Genomic DNA, 7,539 nt, shown 5'->3' with positions numbered 1-7,539 from the left:
AAAATGCACACTTTATTAATGGTTTTCACAGTCTCAACAAATACAGGTAGTCTTTGTCTGTCTCCGTGCCTTCTCTTCTTCCGTTCGACTCGAGGAGTTCATGACCGCCTCGGAAAAACGTAAATTAACTATTCCTTCAATGAAACTATGAAAATTGAAAATAATGCATCAAAACAGAAAATCAAGTGAGGAAATCACAAAATAAATTCTATAGCCCCACTACAGAATATATTTGGTGATTTCCTCGTTTTTGAATACAGTACACAACAAAGGAATAAATAACAAACACTTTTGACACAGTCCAGTCTCCTCCAATTTAACTCAACTCAACTGTATTTATAGAGCACTTTCAAACAGCCATTGCTGCATACAAAGTGCTGTACATGGAGCAACTAACATATATAAAAAAATAATAATAATAATAATAATAATCAGTAACTGTTAGAGGAATCTATGAGCAAAATTGTATCATGTTTAAAGTTTCATTTAATTTGGGCACATCTAAACGGTTGGGTGCGTATCCAGCACCCCCAAATGCCTGTGCACAAAGGCGCCGGCCACCTGGCCGGAGGGCTGTTGAAGTCCACAATTAGCACGTCAATGCAGGTGGGCAATCACAGGGGAGAGGGCGAAACTCGGTCACAAAAGGGGAATGAATAATTTGGGAACAGCGGTTGAACAACAAAAGACGAGTTGAGAACACCCGTCGCGCCCAGGCGACATTTGTCGTCCGCGAAGTCTGCAACATGTTGATACAGTGTAGACCAGACAGAAAGGCGCCAATGTACCGGTGGTTCAAAGCTTAAACTCAGGTAACCAATCACTACCGAGGGGCCGGACCGGGGGTGCGGTATGCAAATGTCGGGGGCAGTGTTTTCCTTGTATGTTACAATAAAAGTCGGAATTGGCGGGAAGGGAGCTCGAGAGTGTGATCATCGGAGCAACTACCGTCGTTCGCTCTCAGAGATCCCCTCCCGCCGATATTGAAGACAATTTTCCTGTGCGCCGAGTCATTTTTTTAACTTTGTCCGAGAAAATCTCTGACAGTAACAAAGATGGTAGTAGCCACCAAACAGTAAAACTAAGATCAAATTTACTGACATCTGATCGTTCTGTGCAGCTACGCTCAAGGAAATGCCAAAATAAATTACGTCAGGGGGCTATAGAATTTATTTTGTGATTTTATGTTTTGATGCATTACTGTATTTTCAATTTTTGTAGTTTCATTGAAGTAATCGTTAATTTATGTTTTTTGGAGGCGGTCATGAACGCCTCTGAGTCTAAGGAAGAAGAGAAGGCACGGAGAGGACAAAGACGTACCTGTAGCTTCATCAGTGGAAGGATTGTATATTGCGCCTTATAGTCCAGTGCGTGCAATATATGAAAAAAATTAAAATATAGGCCATTCATTGAAGGTGCGTCTCATATCCAGTGCGCCTTTTAGTGCGGAAAATACGGTAAGCACATTGGCAAGTAGCAATAATTTTATTGTAGGATCATAACTTATAAGTTCTAATTTGTACATTTCAAGGGGACCTTCATTACTTTCCTGGCTACAGTTGAGATACACTTGACCAAGGCACCATTGCAAACCTGCTTGTTCAAGAAGTGCAGCACTATTTGTGTGGCCCTTTCACTCTGACATCTCTCCTTGCATCCTTGCATGTATGTGATGTGATTCTGCGTGGTCCATCAATCCATTTTCTCCCGCGGGGTCACGGGGATTCTGCGTGGTGTGCAACAGAACTATTGTATACAGCAGAGTGTGATTGAATTTCCCCCTTGAGGGATTATAATTAAGATAATACATAAACAAAAAATAATATCCATCCATCCATCCATCCATTTTCCGAACCGCTTGATCCTCACCAGGGTCGCGGGGGGTGATGGAGCCTATCCCAGCTGTCTTCGGGCAGTAGGCGGGGGACACCCTGAATCGCAGGGCACACAGAGACGAACAACCATCCACGCTCACATTCACACCTGGGGACAATTCAGAGTGTTCAATCAGCCTACCATGCATGTTTTTGGAATGTGGGAGGAAACCGGAGTACCCGGAGAAAACCCACGCAGGCCCGGGGAGAAGATGCAAACTCCACACAGGGAGGCCGGAGCTGGAATCGAATCCGGTACCTCTGAACTGTGAAGTCGATGTGCTAACCACTGGACTACCGGGCCGCCCAAAAAATAATAATAATAATAAATTGCTTTTTTCTCTTGATGGCCATGGAGAACCTGTACGCTATCCCTATTGACTCGCAATGAAAGGCTACACTGTGGGCTGACAAAACACAAGAAATCTGACCAGTGGACCAGTAGACAAAAATAGACATGGACTGAATTATATTTACCACAGTTAGCACCCTACTTACAGTTTACAAACGTGCATCAGAAAAAGGCAAGTGTGTTGTTTATTTCTAAAATGGCACTTTTCTTTTATCTTTCTATCATCTTTTCTCTGTCTCCCATACACAGGCTTGAGGGAGAGTAGCTATTATGGGTACTCCAGTTGAATAGTCAATAATAGCGGGGCCTGATGGGAGAGTGCAATATGCTTTCCCTTGACATAATATTTGGAAAAACAATGAGAGCAACCCAGATGTAGAATTCCAATTAGTATGAAATGTGCAACTGTTGAGATTAGAGTGCATCTTAGTTGGAAGGGGGAGGGTGGCAAAAGAGAGGGTTCACCTCGCTGATTACTAGCACAAGTGTTGGGTTGCGATAAAGATATGTGCCTGAGAATGTGTTTCAGGAAAGTTGGGAGAAGGTTGAATAAGGCATCAGGGGGACGTATGTGAGCACTACAATATGCAACCCCCCCCGCCCCCCCCCAAAAAAAACAACACACACACACACACACACACGCGCGCGCGAGCGTGCGCGGACACGTAGAAAAAAAGTGGTGTCTGCCGGTCTGTCCGCCAAGGGATTTATTTGGGATTATTATATTTATTCCCAAAATAGGGTTGCCTCTCTTAAACAATGCACGCGAATACAGAAAGATGAGGTGCTCTATCTCTCTGTCACACATAGACACACTCTTTCATAAATGTGTGTGTGTGTGTGTGTGTGTGTGTGTGTGTGTGTGTGTGTGTGTGTGTGTGTGTGTGTGTGTGTAAGCGTAGGGATAGTCTTGTTTTTTGCAGAGAGAATTGTACAATACGTGATCAGCAACCACTCATCTTTAGTTCAGGGACCACGTGACCCTCGTATCAGCGATTCAGATAATGAATGGATGGCTTTTCATGCAGCCACTAGAAAGTTTAAACATGGGCAGCGAGGAGGCTTGTCGAATGTTCAGTGGGAGGTCATTCCAGAGAGATGGACCAGCAACAGAAAAGGCTCGATCCCCTCTGAGCCTCAGTTTAGTTCTTGGTACTTTTAATAATGTCTGGTCTGCAGACCTGAGGCGCCGGGCAGGTGTGTAGGGGCGGATGAGCTCAGAGACGTAAGGTGGCGCAAGGTCATTTAGAGATTACTGGCATCCCATTGGCTAAGAGGGACCTCTACTGAATGTGTCTATGAGTGTAGATTGATAAATAGATATATATGTGTCATGGGGCCATGAGATGCTCCGATAGTTTTACGTAAATGTGAATCACCCTGAAAAAGTGTTTTGACCAGTCGGGCAATCGCTCAATTCGTTGATGTTTGCCTTGAACGTTTTCGAAGGATTGTTAAAAGCCGACAAAAGCAAACGTCCTTGGATCAGTTCTTCACAAAAGACCAAGCAAAAACCACTTCTGAGAGAGAGAACATGAACTAAAGAGGGCAAAAAACAATGAGATTAAAAATTCAATGACCATTATTTTTATTCTTTATTCTTTTTTTTTTTACATTCTGCACAACTCTCATTTATTGTGCAATAATCTGATTGTAACACATATTTGTTACATATTTTGATGCATTTTTATGCTTTAGGAAACATTTATGTCTGAATTTGGGGGTGCTTGGAACGACTTAGGGCATTTACATGGAGAATGCATCTCGACTTACAAAATTATCTTGTGAAGAACTTTCTGCCCGAACCAATTAATTTCATAAGCAGAGGTACCACTGAATATGAAAACCATAATTGACCACCCCACCCACCCTTTATCTACCAATGAACTGAAGTGTACACAGCCCTGCTCACATTTCAACGTTCTATCGAATCGTTTTCCTTTTTAATGCAAATATTCTGTTGCGCATGTAGTATTTGATGAAAACCTACGGAAGCACAGGAGAACATGCAAACTCGACACAGGAAGGCCTGAGCTGGAATTGAACCTCTGCACTGTGAAGTCGATGCGCTGACTACCGGGCCGCCCACTTTAACTTCAGTCAATATAAATAAATTTTTGCCAGGTTTTTTTGTTTACTGTTTCTGATGTTTTTGTTGTCCCATGTGGTTGGGAAAGAAGTGGCGTCCACGTTGTCAAACTGGGTCGAAGCAGAAATGTTTTCCAGGGTTGAGACAAAACTGTCTTCCCTGTTGTTGAAGGTGGTTGAAGCAGAGGTGCCTTCTGTGTTGTCCAAGGTGGATGATGCACATGCATGGCTTGGGTTCCCAGAAGTCTCAGAGCTTGAGCCTTTGAAAAATAATCCTGAAATAGTTGAATGTGGCTTTTCATCATTTCCTTCTTATATGTTCCAAATCCTCTTCTGATTTCGCTATTTTCTTTCGGCTGTCTAGACATAATGAGTTTTAAACCTGTCCATCTTCCATGTTTCCAGATCTTTCAACACCATTTTACATTTTACATACAGGATTGGATTACCTTGTCCTTTGAGCTGAAAAGCAATTTATGTTTTGCTGGTTCCTTGCCTTTTGCAAGTGTTTTTGGTTTGTCTCATTTTGTTCTGATTCTTTGTCACCAGCGTCATTTGTTGTACGTTGCCGGTCCTGTTTTTTTTGGGGTTTTTTTTGTCTTGTAAATAAACCTTTTTGTTCAAAGATCTTATCCCTGTCTATGTTTGTGGGATCCACCGTGATCCGGATTATTCCGGAAACCTCACAGCTTCTTCACACTGCCTTTTGTACTAATGCACCCTTCATATGGTGTCTCACAAGAATGTACAGGTTGTATGATTTGGTTGAAAAAAATAATGCAATCCAAATTGTATTGAACTGGTATTTTGTGTTTAAGGAATTGTTTTTTTATTTATTGACATTAATGGTCCAACTGTCTATTCGTAATTACTTTGAAACAATGGCAAAATAAAGTCTACAAAATACAATGTATAAAAATGTTTATTTACTGTTGAACTTCATAATATACCATTATTTTTTAGGTCTCCTGTGTCTGGGAAAGTTTGTTACTGGCTGGACAGCCTCGAATTTTTTTCAGGAGGTACTCCACCTCACTCTACGGCAACACACATTCCAACATTCATATACAATGTATATGAATGTTGGAATGTATATTATACATACTACAGCCAAATCAAGAGGTCTATTTTGGCTTCCCTTTCTTTTGTACCTAACAGACAGGTCAGCTCCATTTCTGGTCCACAGACTGCAAATATGTCAAATAAATTAAATTGCACACCCAATGCCCATCACAATTATGGCTGGCACAATAACTAAATTAACAATTCAAGTCAATAATTGGAAATGCGGCTTGTCTGGACCTGCAGGCGTCCCTGGAGGGTGGTCTGATATGTGGAGGCACGTCACACCGCTAATTCCGAAGCTAATTACTGATGCATATTTGAATTAAGTTGTTTGTCTCCCAACTACCATTTAATTTTACTGCAAGGAACACAGGACCATGGTGAGGAAGTCCAATCATCAACCGCAGGAATCAACTCTGCTCCGATTTTATTTTCTCAAAGTGCAAGGCGGATCTCCATTCACTTAGTTTGCTTGGAATTGAATCAATACACGGACAGAAATCAAATCTGACCTTTCATTGACAGTATCTGATGGGGTTCCACATGTGAAAATCACATTCTTTTGTGGTGTCTGGATAACGTTGGCCCTCCAAGATTATTTAGTTATATATATATATATATATATATATATACACATACATATATATATATATATACACATACATATATATATATATATTAGTGCTGTCAGTTAAACACGTTATTATCGCCGTTAATTTAAATCAATTTTAACATGATTAAATATTTTATCGTGAGATTAATGCGGCATCACGTCACAGCGGACGTTACGTTACGTTGCTCTATAAATAAACCAGAAACAAAACAACAAGCGCCTCGCCCATGTCTGTTTGGCCAGCCACGGCAGCGCGAGACATCGAAAACGGATACTTAAAGAATGTTCGAATGGAAAGTTTATTTTTAAAAAGTTGCCAGATGGTTCTACTGACAAGACCAAAATTACCTGTATGTTTTGCAGTCATAAACTGAGCTATCATCGTAGCATGTCGATTCTGAAATACCACTTAATGGCCAAGCACACAGCTGATGTGAGTACTCTGCCCCCTCGTCTAAGACAGACAGCTATGGATAATTTCAAAGCGAAGACAATGGATAACACAACGAAGAACAAATTTGCTGAAGCCATAGCTAAATGTATGGCTACTGCATGCAAGCCACTCAACATTGTCCACAGCTAGACTCAAGCTGAAATCATTCGCATTGCATCGAATGACTCCACTATGGATTGCCAGCGAGAGCCTCCATGACAAGCTATGTCCAGAAATTCTACGAAGCGGAGAAGGCTAAGGTACACCAAGCGGGAGAAGACACTGTTTCGGGAGAGAAATAAGAGACTAGGTTGATGAGCCTCTGGTGAATAAAGAGCAGGTAACCTGTTGAGTACGATGTATGCCACTGACACAATTGTTACTTGTTTGGAAATATTTTGTGTGGAAGGTTATCGTGTTCCGTGTCCATACAAATAAAGGGGGCTTCTCTGTGTTCGTCTGACAGCGACGGTGCGCTGAGGTACCTCGAGAGTTCAGCACTGAAAAAATAAAACGTCTCCAGTGTTGTCATCTAACCAAGTGGAATCATCCGAAATGATGTCTACACAAAACCGTAGAGAGACTTCCGAGCAAGAAGGACCAACAGAATCAACATAGCCTGACTGCTGTGTTCCAAGCAAACTTGAGAAAAACGAAGTATGCAACCATGGTTTAAATCCACTATAGGCTGAGTACTAGTTTAGCTTAGATGGGCACTTTATAATGTTATATTGCTCTGTTTTGATTCCTTAAAAAGAGCAGTTAAAGCAGCAGTTGTGTGACAAAATATTTTTTTCACTGTTGTTGATGGACAGTAATATTGTGTGAGAGATTATGTGTGAATAACTGCTCTAAGTGAAAAATGTTCATGTAAAATTGAAAATCGAAATTGTTATTTCAGTAAATATTTGCATTTTGCACATAGAAAACTTAATCATGATTCCATGTTGATGAGAGCATTAAAATGGGGAAAAATTAGACAAAAAATATAAAAGGAAATTCAGAAATTATAAAAAATGCGTGAGTAATCATGATTAATTTTTAGCTAATTTGCGTTTATTATGACAGTTGCGTTTTTAATTAGATTAAATATTTTAATGGTTTGACAGCTCTA

General features: G+C 40.9%; 1 long non-coding RNA gene across 1 annotated transcript in view; it reads left to right on the top strand.

The window, feature by feature from the left end:
- The first annotated feature begins 361 nt into the window (after positions 1-361).
- LOC109523447 (uncharacterized) overlaps positions 362-7,539 on the top strand; it is a 20,320-nt gene continuing 13,142 nt past the window's right edge. Inside the window, exons 1-2 of the long non-coding RNA XR_002169761.1 lie at positions 362-374; positions 1,342-1,345. This is a non-coding gene — a long non-coding RNA (uncharacterized LOC109523447). The remainder of the gene's footprint in view (positions 375-1,341; positions 1,346-7,539) is intronic.

The sequence above is a fragment of the Hippocampus comes genome, unplaced genomic scaffold (genome assembly GCF_001891065.2).
Source record: "Hippocampus comes isolate QL1 unplaced genomic scaffold, H_comes_QL1_v1.1 scaffold239, whole genome shotgun sequence".
NCBI classification, from domain to species: Eukaryota; Metazoa; Chordata; class Actinopteri; order Syngnathiformes; family Syngnathidae; genus Hippocampus; species Hippocampus comes.
The sequence above is the reverse complement of the archived record's forward strand: the minus strand, read 5'-3'. Positions and strand labels throughout refer to the sequence as shown.